Below are 16628 nucleotides of genomic sequence, written 5' to 3' on the forward strand. Positions count from 1 at the left end.
ATGGATCTGATCTATTCTATCAAGATGAAAACAGAGCCTACTCTGAGAATCTCATGAGAAATCCAGAACCTTCCCCCCGTAAATCATTCTGACATTTAATGGCTTTCATTGTCAGTCAAGTTTTCCTCAAGTCTACCCAAATGCTGCTGAGACACTCTTCCACCCTCAACGAAGATTAAGAAGAGCTGGAATCCATCCTCAGATCAGGATTTTTACATTCTTAAAGATCATTATGAAATCTAAGTTATTCTCTACAAGGTCAAGTCCCAAATTCCCTTATCTGTAGGTCAGTCTCCAGACCTGCCCACTAGTCTGAAATATTCTAGACAGTTCTAAAAAGGATCTGACTACTGATGGTTACAAGGGAGGTCATCACATCACAGCCCTATATTCTAAACTTCTATCTGCAATTCTGAACAGGCCTGCTTCAGCCACAGACTACACTGCTGAAGGATGCTGGCCTTCATCCTCAACCCCAGATATTCTTACATTTCTCATTCACAGCCATTTCTTAAGTTTGTGCAGGTATTCAGAATGGTGATATAACTCTACATTTTCTTCACTGAACTTCATTCTAAGCATTTATCCATTTTCATCTGGTCCTCATCTTGGTATCATCACCTAGCAAACTTACCTGCCCAAACATTTGGACTAGAGATTTAAAAATAATAATACAGAACCCAGGGCCAAAATGTCTACTCCAACCCATAGGCTCTCTTCTCTGGGACCTTTTAGACTCAAGACCCTTCCCCACCATGCCACCACCTAAGCTTAATAAGGTACCAGCTCCTTGCCTATACATCCAAAACCTATTTCTACTTGGTATTTTGAAAGACATGAATCTAATCCACCCTAACAAGATAAAAACATAACTTACCTTGAAAATCTCACAAGAAATCTAGAACCTTTCCTTGGCCATGCTGTTCAATACTCTGATTTTAAGAACTCAAATGAGAGCTTCCTACCCTGCCTGTCCTCGATCCCTTCCACTGAAACGTCAGCTCATTCTCTTCTTCTGTTGCACAGCTAGTGCTGACGCCCCTTGGCTGTCTGCTTCTTAGAGATAAGGACACGACCTGGCTAACTGAGGTGAAGTATTTTTCTTCACGTCATCAGGGCAGGTTCCGGTTTACTGCTGATCTGAGTTTCTAGGTGATGGCAACATAAATCACTCCCCAGTCTGGTGGTCATGTCGCCTATCCTCCCAATCACTCTATCCTGTCAACAGCTGTCCTTTTTACCAGGGATCCTGAAAGAAGAGCCTCAGACACATAGGAGAAAGAGAAGGAAACATCAACTTCAGACTCTGTTTCAGAGTCTGGGAACCCAGAGCCAATTAAGAATAATACAGTAAAGGACAGGGAGACGTGCCATCTGTACTGGAGTCTGACTTATGAGATGGCCTTGGTCATGTTACAAATTGCTCTCTAAGTCAATGGCTGTAAGCTGGTGGAGGGTAGAGCTGTGATCGGCATGCAACTCAAAGCGCGGCTACAATCTGCAGGGTGTTCCCCCGACTGCAGCATTCTGCTCAGGGGCAGCACTAGATGAACTGAAATTATCTCTGGGTGGGAGAGCCAGCACGAGACTCTGTAAGTCTGCTGACTTTGGCCTTGTGCCCACTGGGAGAGGTGAACCAGCGCCATTTCCTGGCCACACCTGCATTTATTTACCTCTGCTCGCAGGCTTTCAATGAACACAACCTTTCAGCTGTGCCTCCCTTGGAAACAAATCACTAACATCACAGCTGCTCCTGCCAGTAGAAGGAGTGCAGAGGGGTGTGTTCTGATGAGCTCAGGTGGGAGATAAGGGCTTAAGAGTCCAGGAAACACCCGGAGGTGGACAAAACCTGCCCCAGACACGTCAATCTCTGCCTGCTTTATTGTCTGCTCTCATCCAGTATGTCACTTGCACAAGCTCCACATACTTCCTTCTTCCCTCTTTCCAGCAACAAATCAAAGCAGCGAATATTAAGGGGTTGCCTGGTAGCTCAGTCAGTAAAGAATCTGCCTGCAATGCAGGAGACCCGGCTTCGATCCCTGGGTTGGGAAGATTCCCCTGGAGAAGGAAATGGCAACCTACTTCAGTATTCGTGCTTGGAAAATCCCATGGGCAGAGGAACCTGGCAGGTTACAGTCTGTGGGGTCGCAGGAGTCAGACACAACTTAGCAACTAAACCACCATCTCTGCAAGGCACGATGTCACTTCCCTGCCCTGGTTCTAGAGAGCATATTACTGCCGGCTGAACCAGACCCATAAATGGCTTCCATTTCCAGAAAAATATGACTCTGTTGCTTTATTGTTTGGTCCATAGTCCTACTGGTTTCATTCTCTTCGGGATTTTAAAAAAATCAATATCCCTGCCCCCAAACCAGGCTGTTAAGAGACGCCCCAGCAGCTCTTTGCCTGTGTATCTAAAATCTAAACCATTTCCATAGTTCGTACTTGAACAACCATGGCCATGTCTTTAATACCCTGATCTTAAGAACTCAAAATGCAACTAAACATTCTCTTTGGAACTGGAAAACAGCCTCTGATTCGATTACTGCCATAGTTCCAGATGGCTCTTCTTTGGTGTGTGGGCACAGTGACAACGTGGAAAAGCATGACCAAACCACTGCATTTGAATCTCAGTGACAGTGACAACACAGGTGTCCTCCTTACGACAGCTGGTGGGATGCTCTCTGGAGCGCTTCAAAGTGAAGAGGGCCAAGAGGCAGGAAACGGGCTTCCAGGCCCCACGATCGCTGCTAGTATGCACCACCTGAGCACTGCTAAGGCTCTTGGGTTGGACACGCTCTGCACCTACTCCACGTGTCTGGTGTTCGGATGTCTCAAACCCTTTCCAACCAGAGAACAGGTACTCAAGTTGCACTTCTGTTGAAAACCAGGGAAATGAAAGCAAGTGTCTGAAAAGGTTCAAATCTTTATCATAAAACCATTTATTTATATGGCAAGTATACTTCATTTGGAGAATCGTGTTATTATGCTCACTGGGGGGACAGTAAATGGATTTTAAAGAGAGAAGATGATAGGAGCGGCCAGGAGAACACAGAGAAGAGGCTCACAAGGACAAGCTCTCCTCTTTCTCAGACTGCACTATTCCAAGGGCTAGGCAGGCCCAGAGGAAGCACCGTGTTCTGCCGGGTAGGAATCTAGTCTGTCCAGGTTTTGCCAGGGGCCGAAGAACAAACAGGACTGCTGGTGCCACCGTCTGCGGTGCAGGCCAGCCTTCCAGCAAGCCCATGCCAGCTTTGAAGTCTGTGCCAACAGGCCTGGCTCTTCCCCCAATGCAGCCAGGCTGACCTGATCTATTTGCTTTGCTAGTCAGAGCCCCACCAGCAAGGACAGATTAAGCCCGACAGGACCTGACCTTTTACGAAACAAAACATTACAAGCCCTGGAACACTAACCACTGACTAGAAAGACCAAGTGTCTGGGTTCATAAACAAGAGCCTGCGGACCCTGTGTGGGCATAGTAGCCATGGAACTTGGTGTGCTGTGCCAACCAGTGAGGCCCGTGAAGGGGAGGCCGGGTAGAGGGAGGGGCCCAGGTTCAGCAGGCGCCAGGAGTAAACAGTCAACCAGGATGCGAGTAAGAACGTCGGCTGGAAGTCAGAGAGCTGCTAACAGAACAGGTTATCTCTGAGGCCCCAGTGCTTCCTTGTCCCCAACTCCCAGGGCTAGCTCCTAATCTTGTGTGTCTCCAGTTTCAACTACAGGGCATCCAAGAAGGGGAAGCAGGAGGTCTGTAACAGAGTAATGATGAAACTGGCCCAGCCCTGCTGTACTGCAGAAATAAGTATTAATAACAGAATCACTTTCTTAGGAGTCAGGGGAAGCTTGGGGCTGTATAGACAGACAGAGAGACAGACACACACACACACATCCATTTCCACGATAATGTCTAGCTCCCTGAAGAATCCTGGATTTTTTTAAAAAGGATCTTTGGTTCTTCGATTACCTTGTCTACAACTTATCTAGCGATGCACTCTCATCAGCTACATAAGAAGCTGAGCCTTTCACTCTTCTCCATAAAATTTCCTTTGCCCAGCTCCTTCCTACTGTCCCCACAATGCTTCCAGTTGTGAATCAAGGTGCTACTTGACCAAGAGAGGAGATTTAGTTTGCAAACATGGATAGTGATGTTCTTGCTTGGCCCAGCCCCTGGCTTACAATCAGCTGTGTTTACCACCTTTCTAGAGTAAGTCTTATGGCTTTGCTTCCTGTGAGTGACCACAGAAAATTTAAAATGAATTCTAGTAGTGTGACTAGGCATTTTAATCACATTCTGCCCACAGTCTTGGGTTCAAGAGTGCAAACACTTTTCTACAGCAAAACTGTAACCACTTCAACCAAAGGGACCATCTTATAAATGGTTTGTAGAAAATCATTTTGCACTTAACATTTGAAAGTTTAACAACATACTTGCGTGTGTGCATGTTCAGTCGCTTCAGCCGTGACTCTTTGCAACCCTATGGACTGTAGCCTGCCAGGCTCCTCTGTCCATGGGATATTCCAGGCAAGAATACTGGAGTGGGTTGCCATGCCCTCCCCCAGGGCATCTTCCTGACCCAGAGATCTAACTTGCGTCTCCTGTGTCTCCTGCATTGCAGGCAGGTTCTTTATCCTCTGAGCTATCAGAAAAGTCCCGATTCCACTTACATGAGGTACCTAAGCTAAGCTAAGTCACTTCAGTCATGTCCGACTCTATGCGACCCCATAGAGGGCAGCCCACCAGGCTCCCCCGTCCCTGGGATTCTCCAGGCAAGAACACTGGAGTGGGTTGCCATTTCCTTCTCCAATGCATGAAACTGAAAAGTGAAAGTGAAGTCGCTCAGTCGTGTCCGACTCTTAGCGACCCCATGGACTGCAGCCTGCCAGGCTCCTCTGTCCATGGGATTTTCCACGCAAGAGTACTGGAGTGGGGTGCCATTGCCTTCTCCGTATGAGGTACCTAAGAGTAGTCAAATTCACAGAGATAGAAAATAGAATGGTGGTCATCAGGGGCTGGGGGAAAGGGGAGAATGAGGAGTTAGCATTTAAGGAGTACAGAGTTTCAGTTTTGGAAGAAGAAAAGATCTGGAGATGGACAATGATGATGGTTGCATAATACAAATGCTGTACGCAGATTTCATAGAACTGTATGTTTAAGAATGGTTGAAATGGACAATTTAAAGTATATTTTACCAGTAGAAGATAAACATCTGAAAACACTATAACAAACACATTTCTTCTCATGGCAAGTCCACTTTAATTCTGCTTGCGCAAGGACATTTCTGTTACTCTCCCACATGCAAGTCAAACATGCCATATTTTTCTATACTTCCATGTAATTGCATTTGCTAATGTTTATGCCCAGAATGCCCTCCCCCCACCATCTGCTTGATGAACTCCTGCTTATTCTTAAAATATCCACTCAGCCTGCTTCACAGGGAAGTCTTGCAGGTCAACTCCCACTTCCCATACCCTCCCACAGAACTACACCAGCAACTTGGCTGCCACTGCCACATGTGAGCCTCTACTATCCCTCACCACTGATAGGTCATGTATTTCCCACTAGGCCAGGCCCTCCTTGAGCGCAGGAAACATCTTACACATATTTGTACCCAAGAATATAGCACCAGGACACAGGAGGGTGATAAATTAATGTCAAATAAATTAATGGACACAGCTGCCAGTGGTTATTTCCCAAGCCTGAGAAAACATAACACTGTCCACAAAGGTAAAATAAATCTCCCATAAGTTAATTAACTGATTAACAAGTTATCAAAACCTAGGTTCCATTCCATGGGTATAAAGACTGTAAGAAGATCTGACTTTCATTCTTTTAAACTCCACAGCGTGCTGCTGCTGCTGCTAAGTTGCTTCAGTCATGTCCGACTCTGTGCGACCCCAGAGACGGCAGCCCACCAGGCTCCCCCGTCCCTGGGATTCTCCAGGCAAGAACACTGGAGTCGGTTGCCATTTCCTTCTCCAATGCATGAAAGTGAAAAGTGAAAGTGAAGTCACTCAGTCGTGTCCGACTCCTAGCGACCCCATGGACTGCAGCCTACCAGGCTCCTCCATCCATGGGATTTTCCAGGCAAGAGTACTGGAGTGGGGTGCCATTGCCTTCTCCACCACAGCATGCTGGTAAGTACTTTATCTTTTGCTTGATCCATACTTCATTAAGTGAAATAATTTAGAGCCTCCACCATTGGTCAAGGCTGTTCTCAATCAACTCATGGCACAGAGGTAACAAATCGACGGGCCGGTCGTGCAGATGAGCTTCTGTTCTCCGGGCGACCCAGCTTCCCTCAGTTCCAGGTCCTGTGCCTACGGAGCCAGAAGCTGAAGGACAAGGCTGCCGAGGAGCATCCGTGCAGCTCCTGACACTGCTGTGTGGCTCAGTACCTTGTACTGTTCACTCCTATGAAACCTCAGAAATGTGAGCAAGACAAAGACCAAAGCTGGTGCTGAATCCACATTCTAGAATACCTGAGGATTTGGGGCAATACTAGGTACAGACCTTTAGTTCCTATCTATCAACCTCAAGCCCAATGTAACTTATTTTAGCAAGACATATCACTGAAAGTTGAGTATAAATAAAATCCCCATCAAGTACACATTATTTAAAAGAAAGCAGAGGAGCTACTTTTTAAAGAAAGGAATATTCATTGCCATTGTAACATAAATGTAGGATTTACGTATTCACTCAGTTCTGTAGACCAGGAGATCTAAAGCTTGTTTTAAATTCCTCTTGCGATACCTGATTAAATGGCAGAATCTGTATCCAGAGCCAGACCTCAGAGATGCTCATTCAGCATCTCTGGGATAGGGCCAGAAGTTGGCTGCTGTGGGTTTTTTTTTTAACTATAGAAGGCAATACAGATCACATTGCTCACAAACATTACTCTGGGCTATAGAAGCATACAACAAGAGCTTTTACATATTTTTATTTGTATCCTGAATTGCCTTAGACAATAATCAAAGCATCTTGATCATGCATGAAAATACTATATTTTAAGTGTAGATGCTATTATAACAATTAAAATATAGATTCTTAGGAAAGCACCACTGCTATTTACAGTTATCTGTTTTCTAAATCAAAGGCATTAAAATGACAGCTATTATGCTGGGAGGGAATGACGCTGGGTGGTAGACATCAGGTGTTCATAGGTTGTGTTTTACACGTTTTGTATCTCTGAAATATTTTTTACATTAAAAAGTATTTTTACTTTACAAATATCTTTTCAAATTAGTACTAACATTACTTACACCCTGATAAATGGTAAAGAAATGGAGTACACTCATAGAAAAAAAATACAGTAAGAGAAAAAAATACATATAGATGCTTAATCTCACTTAATCAAAAGGCAAATTAAATGAAATTCCATTTTAATGTACCAAATTGTCAAATATTTTTACAAAATGATAATTGTCGATTATAATGAGAATATGATAGGAAAGAAATTCTAGTGAGGGTATGATAAGAGAGATATGTATATACTACTGCTGGGAATCTAAATTGGTACAACTTTTTAGGAAAGCAATTTATAAATATTTATCAGTCCTAAAACCTGCTCATACCATTTGATCTCAGTACTCCCATCAGCAAATTATCCTAAAAAAATAGTCACAGACTTGCACCAAGATCTGTGTTCAAGGATTTTTAGCATATCAGTTATGCAGTGGCTCAAAAATTTACACTAAAATACAAGTGAACAAAAAAAGTAATTTCTCCTTCTTTCTATAAGCATCTTTCATCTTGGTGTGAAGGCTTTATTCCTACTTACTATGTAAGTAAGGGGAAATTTGAAATTTGTCCTCTTAAGGCAATTTTGTCTACTTTGGTTTAAGACAGTAGTCCTCGGGATTAATACATTCTTCTTTGGATCATCTTTCAGGATATCATCCTTCCTTCCCCTTTCTTTTCTTCCCAAGGAGATCCAAAGTCACAAATGGCATGAGTAATTTAGAAATTCAGTTTGAAAGGTAGAAGGTAACTCTCCCAACTTTCCATGCATGCACGTGCGCTCAGTCGCTCGGTCATGGCTGACCCTTTGTGACCCCATGGACTACAGCCCACCAGGCTCCTCTGTCCATGGGATTTTCCAGACAAGAATACTGGAGTGGGTTGCTATTTCCTCCTCCAGGGGATCTTTCCAACCCAGGGACAGAACCCACATCTCCTGCATTGGCAGGTGATTGATTCTTTACCACTGAGTGACCTGGGAAGCTCTCCTCTTAATACGGCTACACTGGCTGCTGGTATACATTGTCATTTTTTTCTTCATTTTCATTGAATTGTAATTGGCATGCAATATTATATTAGTTTCAGGTGTACAACATAGTGATTCCGTATTGTCATACATTATAAAATGTTTACCTTGACAAGTCTATTTACCATCTGTCACCATACAGAGTTATTCCAACATTATTTAGTACAGTTCCTATGGGGGCTTCCCTCATAGCTCAGTTGGTAAAGAATCTGCCTGCAACGCAGGAGACTCCAGTTCGATTCCTGGGTTGGGAAGATCCACTGGAGGAGAAGGGATAGGCTACCCACTCCAGTATTCTTGGGCTTCCCTGGTGGCTCAGCTGGTAAAGAATCTGCCTGCAATGTAGGAGACCTGGGTTCGATCCCTGGGTTGGGAAGATCCCCTGGAGAAGGGGAAGGCTACCCACTCCAGTATTCTGGCCTAGAGATTTCCATGGAGTATGCAGTCTATGGGGTTGCAAAGAGTTGGACATGACTGAGCGACTTTCACTTCATTTCACTTCACAGTCTCTATGCTGTACATTACATCCATAATGTGACGTATTTATTTTATAGCTAGAAGTCTGTACCTCACCTCTTAATCTCCTTCACCTATTTTACCCATCTCCCCTAAACCCTTCCCCCTTAGGCAACCACCAGATTATTCTCTGTATCTATGAATCTGTTTCTATTTTGTTTTTTTTAGATTCTGCATATAAATGAAATCTATACTGCTTTTGCCTTTCTCTGATTTACTTCACTTAGCATAATACCCTCTAGGTCCACATCAGTTCAGTTCAGTCGCTCAGTCGTGTCCAACTCTTTGCAACCCCATGAATCACAGCACGCCAGGCCTCCCTGTCCATCACCAACTCCTGGAGTTCACTCAAACTCGCGTCCATCGAGTCAGTGATGCCATCCAGCCATCTCATCCTCTGTTGTCCCCTTCTCCTCCTGCCCCCAATCCCTCCCAGCATCAGAGTTTTTCCAATGAGTCAACTCTTCGCATGAGGTGGCCAAAGTATTGGAGTTTCAGCTTTAGCATCATTCCTTCCAAAGAACACCTAAGACTGATCTCCTTTAGAATGGACTGGTTGGACCTCCTTGCAGTCCAAGGGACTCTCAAGAGTCTTCTCCAGCACCACAGTTTAAAAGCATCAATTCTTCGGCGCTCAGCTTTCTTCACAATCCAACTCTCACATCCATACATGACTACTGGAAAAACCATAGCCTTGACTGGACAGACCTTTGTTAGTAAAGTAATGTCTCTGCTTTTGAATATGCCATCTAGGTTGGTCATAACTTTCCTTCCAAGGAGTAAGCGTCTTTTAATTTCATGGCTGCAATCACCATCTGCAGTGATTTTGGTCAGCATATGTTGACACAAATGGAAACATCTGATTCTTTTTTATGGCTGAGTAATAGTTCAGTAATATTTTATGGCTGAGTACTTTTATATGCCACATCTTCTTTAACCATTCATTGATGGACACTTGGGTTGCTTCCGTATGTCAGTTATTGTAAATAACGCTACTATGAAGACAGTATATATATCTTCTTGAATTAGTGTTTTAATTTTCTTCAGATAAATATCCAAAAGTGTAACAGCTGAATCATATGATAGTTCTACTTTTAGTTTTTTTTTGAAGAATTTCCATATTGTTTTCCACAGCTGTACCAATTTACATTCCCACCAACATGAGGTTCGCATGAGGGTTCCCTTTTCTCCACATCCTTATCATCACAAAGGTTTCTTACCTTTTTGATAACAGTCATTCTGACAGGTGTGAAGTGATATTTTACTGTGATCTTGATTTGCATTTCCCTAACGATTAGTGATGCTGACCATCTTTACATGTGCCTATTGGTCATCTGTACGCTTTCTTTGCAAAAAAAAATTTATTTAAGCCCTCTGCTCATTTTTCAATTGTGTTGTTTCCTTTTTTGATATGAAGTTATAGGAGTTATATCAACCCCTTATCAAATACATTGTTCATAAATATCTTCTCTCATTCAGTAGGTGAATTTTGTTGATTTCCTTCCCTGTGCAAAAGCTTCTGAAATATTTTATCAACAAAAATTTACAGGAATTCTTGTGTTTGAAATGTTTGGGATCACAAATGTTGACCAGACATTTCATCTTATGAAGAAGCCACTGCCTAAAAACAGTAAAATAGTTCCCTAGGTTCATTCATAGAAAACTCAAGCCTGAAACTGTTAGCCCTGTGCTCAACATCTGTTCCCTACAGCCCCAGCACCCCACCAGCCCAGAGTCTTGGCTCCAGAAAATAAAATCATCATTCATTTCTCCCTTCATCCAATACATGTGTGATAAGCTCTCAGATATGCAGGCAATTCCATTTATAAGCGGCAGCAAGAAAAGGAGGAAGAACTTACTGGAAATTAACTTCACAGGATCTAGAATAGTCTCAGACTACTCAACGGAAAGCACACAATCTACACCCCAAATTCTTTCCCATACTAATCGCACCGGCTGCCCTCATTTCCTCTGGAAATGAGGTTGCTTCCCACCCTATTCCACACCCCAGGACACATGTCAATGACCCGGGACGGGCACAGAGTGCTAATGGGGACAGAAAAACATGGCAAAGGGGCATCTGGACATTAAGAGGGCTTCAGGGTGGGAAACATTCGGTTCACCGCTTTCTGGAGCACTGGGAAGTGGGGCCAGAGGTTCATCCAGACACAGACATTCTGTGGGAGGGAGACATTTTCACAGTGTGGAGAGACCGGCACGACGGTAGAGGGCAAACGAAACAGGCCCTGGGATGACAGGCAGAGGCGGCTTCAAGTGCAGGCAATTCCAGGCCATGTACCCAACGGAGCCTCTGAGTGCAGCTGCTCCCTGCAGAGAGAAGACTAGACGGGCCCTGGAGTACAGCCGCCACTTTCTTTGACTGGGAGCATGCTGACAGGTCACGGGGAGCTGAACAACACTGCAAATGATTAAGGGGCCCAAAGGGGTGATTTATGAAGCGAGATGAGTACCACTGCTACTAACAGCCCACTGAGTCAGGTTGCCTTTCCCTCCACTGGCTCTTGCAGCGCAGTAAAAACACGTATTAGAACCTTCTCCTTTTCAGTAAAATCAGAGGCACAGCTGGGTGAAAAGCCAAAAATAAAACAACACATCCTGACTGTGACCAATCGTATCCTTCTCCTCTAATATCTAACCCAGACCATCTCTAGGTGGTTAACACAGTATCTCCTATAAGTAGGATAAGGGACATTAAAATCATCTTCCAGAGGAAGAAAATAAAGATACAACAATGCTTAAACAGAATAACTCATTTCTACACACACACGTGCCTGAAGGAGTAAAAGCCTGCCAGTACTTAGTAGTCATGAACCAAGAATTTAAGGTTGCTTCAGACCAAAAATGGTCATGAGACAATGAATCCTTCTGGCTAAGGCTCGATCTATCTCTCTTTAAAAGAAGACAATCAACCATATTGTGTGACTTCCTGCATCCCTGATCATCCACCATGCACATCTCAACACTTACCTTGTAAAGTTAAATGAAACAGTTCACAAATACTATAAAGTCCCTGAAGGAGCCACATTGGACAGTGATTCACAACCAACATTCCCACTCTTAGCTATGTGACCCTGGGCACCTAACCTCTCTGGGCATTATTCCTCCCTTCTGTGAAATAAGGGTATTGGGTTAGATGCTATTTGAGAACATTCCAGCTCTAAATGTGATTCCAGATAATACAAGGCTCACAGCCCTTGTAGGAATGGTGTGATGGGCAGGCTCACTTGAAGAGGGGAGGGGAGAAGGTACAGTAACAAGGAAATGAGGGTGTTGGGCAGGGAAAGGCCAATTCCATGAGCAGAGGTAGAGGATGGAAGGGAGAAAGAATGCAGACAGACAGGGGAGGGCTCTCACTTGGAAAGTAAATTATTAGAATTTTGCATAGAAAGGAGGAGGGATTTGCATTCTTTCCGGTTCTGAAAACAGTGAAAAGCAGAGGGGCAGATGGTGAACATAATCTTGGCACCAGCACCGAGGATTCCAAAAGAAGAAACTTGGGAAATGGGAAACAACCTAGGAGTGACCGGGAGTATATATCCAGTCCTGGGCTGTAAGAATAAAGAGAATGTCGGATGAAATCACTAGACTGAGAACCAGGATAAGGAAACGGTCCCTAATTTCTCTCTCTAAAGCATCTCTAAATGCTCTCAACAAGGACAGCACAGGTGAGCACAGCAGACGTGTCTAACATCAAACAGTCTGCCTTGTACTGGAGAATCTGGGTGTAGAAGTTAGAAGGGAATTTAGAGGTTATGTAGGCATTCACATGGGACTCCCTTGTCTAGCCTCTCCCAAGTCTTGGATCCATTCAACCTCTCTTCCCATGTTTAGGCTTATCAGCACAATGAGAAAGAGATGAGATCTGGATAACCTGTGCTTGCACTCATCCGTCAGTCATGAGCTTCCAGGTTTGAGGAGAAAATGGGAAGACCACAGGGAACACAGCAGAATAGATGGCTGTACCGTATCTCATGGTATAACAGAATGTATAAAGAAGGTCATTCTTGGGAAACCCTGAAGAAACTATCTGAGGAGAACAACAATAAAATCAGACGTGGGAGGATTCGGAAGTGGCAGTGTTGTCTCTGGTAAGTGGTCGTTCTGTCTAACTGAATTCTGGCAGCTGTGTTTGAGAAGTAGTTTCTTACTATGAATTGAAATCTACTCACAGAAGCTTCCACTTATGAGTCTCTAAAGCAGTACTTCTCAGACCTTAAGATCCGTATGAATCACCTGAGGATCTTGGTAAATCACAGATTCCGTGGGTCAAGGGGTAGAGGTGGGTACAGGGTGGAAGGGAAGTTCTGCCTTTCTAACAAAGTCCCAGGTGATGCTGACACTACTGGCCCATGGACCACACTCTGAATAGCAAGGCTCTAGGGCCAGGGTGGAGAAGGCAATGGCGCCCCACTCCAGTACTCTTGCCTGGAAAATCCCATGGATGGAGGAGCCTGGTGGGCTGCAGTCCATGGGGTCGCTAAGAGTCGGACACGACTGAACGACTTCACCTTCACTTTTCACTTTCATGCATTGGAGAAGGAAATGGCAACCCACTCCAGTGTTCTTGCCTGGAGAATCCCAGGGACAGGGGAGCCTGGTGGGCTGCCATCTATGGGGTCGCACAGAGTCAGACACGACTGAAGTGACTTAGCATCAGTAGCAGCAGCAGGGCCAGGGTACATAAGTCTAAACAACACTGGATATGCTAGCTGCTTGAGCTGATGACCTCTAGGGTTTTCCTCAGTGTTAATGCTCTATGATTCCTACCCAGGATTGTGTATGTCAATATTCTGGGTCACCTCACAGCTGAGATAGGTTGTTTCTCATTAAAGGTACTTTGAGATGGCCAAAAATCAAACTCTAATATACAGATGATAAACATACATTATCCAGAGCACAAGATCCCAGACTGGAGTGGGATTCAGAGCTACGGACTGGTTTCCAAGCATAACAACTTCCTGCCATCAGTAGGTGGCAACATTTCCTCAGGGTCTTAAGAATTGCAAAGTGTAATGAAGGTTCTCAACTTCGACTCTTCTTAAGATGGGAAACTTAAATCCTGGTATCTCCATCCCATCCCTGGAAATCGGTTTAATTGGTATGGAGTACAGACCAGGTGATTCTAATGTGCAGCTAAGGCTGAGGACCACTAAAGTCAAGTGCAGAAGAAGATCCAGAGAAACAGAGAGTCCAGGAGAGTCTAGGCAAATGCTGTTCTTCACGTCACCCCTGAGTTTCCCCTCCCACATCAGGGCTGACTCAGCTATACCACATAATCCCAACTTAGTCTCATCTTCCCTTTCAGCCCTTCATCACTAGGTTATTCCAAGGTGGCAACAGATCTTGCTTCCTCCAAATTCCTATGTCAACAGATGACACTGGATCAAAAGATGCCAAGATGGTTTATGTAGGAAAAGTACTGTTATCCCTTGTTTTCTACAAGACTCAGTTTTAACCTCAGCCAAGTGCGCCCTACCCCAAAACTCAACCCCAGTATCAGTCTCAACTCCATGAGCTGGCAACACTTTTCCGTAAAGGGCAAGAGAGAAAATATTTGATGCTTTGAGGGCCATGTCGTCTCTGTTATAACTATTCAACTCTGCCGTCGCAGCGCAAAAGCAGCCACAGACAAATTTAAGTCAGTGGCTATACCTATGGTTCAATAACACTTTATTCATAAAAAACAGGCAGTGGGCTGGATTTGACCCATAAAGCACATTTTGCCAATCCCTGCTTCACCCCATCCGAGTTTCTTCTGAACTTTCTATCTCTTCCCTATGATACCATGTTCAGGTACCAAACACAATGGCTGTGACATTCACAGCATACGAATGAGACCACTGCATGGAGAATGGAAAATATACGAGGGGACCTTGGGAGGCAGATGAGATTTGAAACAGGAGCCTATTCTGATTATTCAGAAATGAGGATAAAAATAGGGAGAAGAAACCTCTACCAAGATCTGCAAAATTGCCAGACTTCTGGCATGGGGCCTCTGCCTGGGATTCTTTTCCCATGAAGTAATAATCTATAATCTGAGGCGGATTTTCACCACCTCCATTGGAAATCTGAGATCAAACTTGTCAGGAAAAGAGAATAAACTCCTGGGAGTGAGATAGGACTGGACCAGGCAAGCAAATGAACTGTGACACAAAACTCACACCTTCTGCAAAAATTAATTCAAACTAGATTACAAATTTAAATGTGAAACTATAAAACTTTTAGAACAGGAGAAAATTTTCACAACCCAGGGTTATATAGAATTCTTATACATGACACCCAAAGCATGATCAAAGAAAAGCTGATAAATTAAACTTCATCAAAATTTAAAACGTGTGCTCTGTGGAAGCCAATTTGAAGTGAATAAAAAGACACAGTAAAGCCTGGGAAAAAATATGTGCAAATTACAAATCTGGCAAAAAATATAACCAGAACACACAAGGGATTCTCAAAACTCAATAAAAAACCACCCAAATAAAAAGTGGGCAAAGGACTTGAACTGAACTTCATCAGAGGATAAATATATGGAAAGCAAATAATCTCAAGAGAAGAAGCCAATTAGGTTTGGTGGTTGGCTCAGTGTTTGTGTGACGGGAGGAACTGGGACTGCAGTGAGATTCCTGCCTAGGAAACTAGGCTAAAAAATTATTTTTGCACATTGGAACCTTTGAAGTCTGCATCTTAAGTCTAAGTGCCTACTGAGACATGTTCAAACCTCATTACAGCTCCCTCAGACAACAGGACATTCCCCAAGTGTGGAGTAATGGCCTCCCATGAAAAGACGGTCAGCGTCATTAGCCACTGTTGTTCAGTCGCTATCACGTCCAACTCTGCAACCCCGTGGACTGCAGCCCGTCAGGCTTCCCTGTTTGCTCAAGTTCATGTCCACTGAGTCGGTGATGTCATCCAACCACCTCATCCTCTGTTTCCCTCTTCTCCTCCTGCCCTCAATCTTTCCCAGCATCAGGGTCTTTTCCAATGAGCTGGCTCTTTGCATCAGGTGGCCAAAGTATTGGAGCTTCAGCATCAGTCCATCCAATGAATATTCAGGGTTGATTTCCTTTAGGATTGATTCATGTGACCTCCTTGCAGTCGAAGGAACTCTCAAGAGTCTTCTCCAACACCACAATTTGAAAGCATCAATTCTTCAGTGCTCAGCCTTCTTTATGGTCCAACTCTCACATTCATACATGACTACTGGAAAAACCATAGCTTTGACTAAACAGACCTTTGTTGGCAAAGTGATGTTTCTGCTTATTAGGCAAATGCAAATTAAGACCACATTGAGATTCCACTGTATACCCATCAAAATAGGTAAATTAGAAAACATTACCACCACCAAGAACTGGTGAAGCCACAGAGCAACTGAACCCTTGTGCACTGCTGAAAGGAATGTAGAACAGCACAGCGCTTCTAGAAAACTGTTCTGACGTTCCTCATAAACATACACTTACCATATGCCCAACAACACCTCTGCTGTGTACTCACCCTACAGAAAAACTTCTGTTCCCACAAACACCTGTACATGAGTGTTTAGCAGCTCTATTTATAACTGCCAAAATTAGAAACAACCCGAATATCCTTCAAACATAACAGTGAATAAAGGTGAATAAACTGTGGTACATCCATATACTGAAATACCACTGAAAAAATATAAGGAAAACAGATACTTCATGCGTGAGGTAGTGCTGCCTAAAATAGAAAAAATTACTGGTAAATCAGTTGAAATGCAAAAAAAATAACATATAAAAGTGAATGATCTATTAATATGCACAAAATTGAAAGTGCTCAAAGATATCAATGCTGAATGAAAGAAGCCAGTCTCAC

The 16628-nt window shown here is 43.8% G+C and overlaps 1 protein-coding gene across 1 annotated transcript in view; it reads right to left on the reverse strand.

The window, feature by feature from the left end:
• NOS1AP (nitric oxide synthase 1 (neuronal) adaptor protein) overlaps positions 1 to 16628 on the reverse strand; it is a gene marked incomplete at its 5' end in the record, with an annotated part of 346949 nt that overhangs the window by 97815 nt on the left and 232506 nt on the right. The gene's annotated exons all lie outside the window — the stretch shown is intronic.

The sequence above is a fragment of the Bison bison genome, unplaced genomic scaffold, assembly GCF_000754665.1.
Source record: "Bison bison bison isolate TAMUID 2011002044 unplaced genomic scaffold, Bison_UMD1.0 scf7180017864346, whole genome shotgun sequence".
Classification (NCBI taxonomy): domain Eukaryota; kingdom Metazoa; phylum Chordata; class Mammalia; order Artiodactyla; family Bovidae; genus Bison; species Bison bison.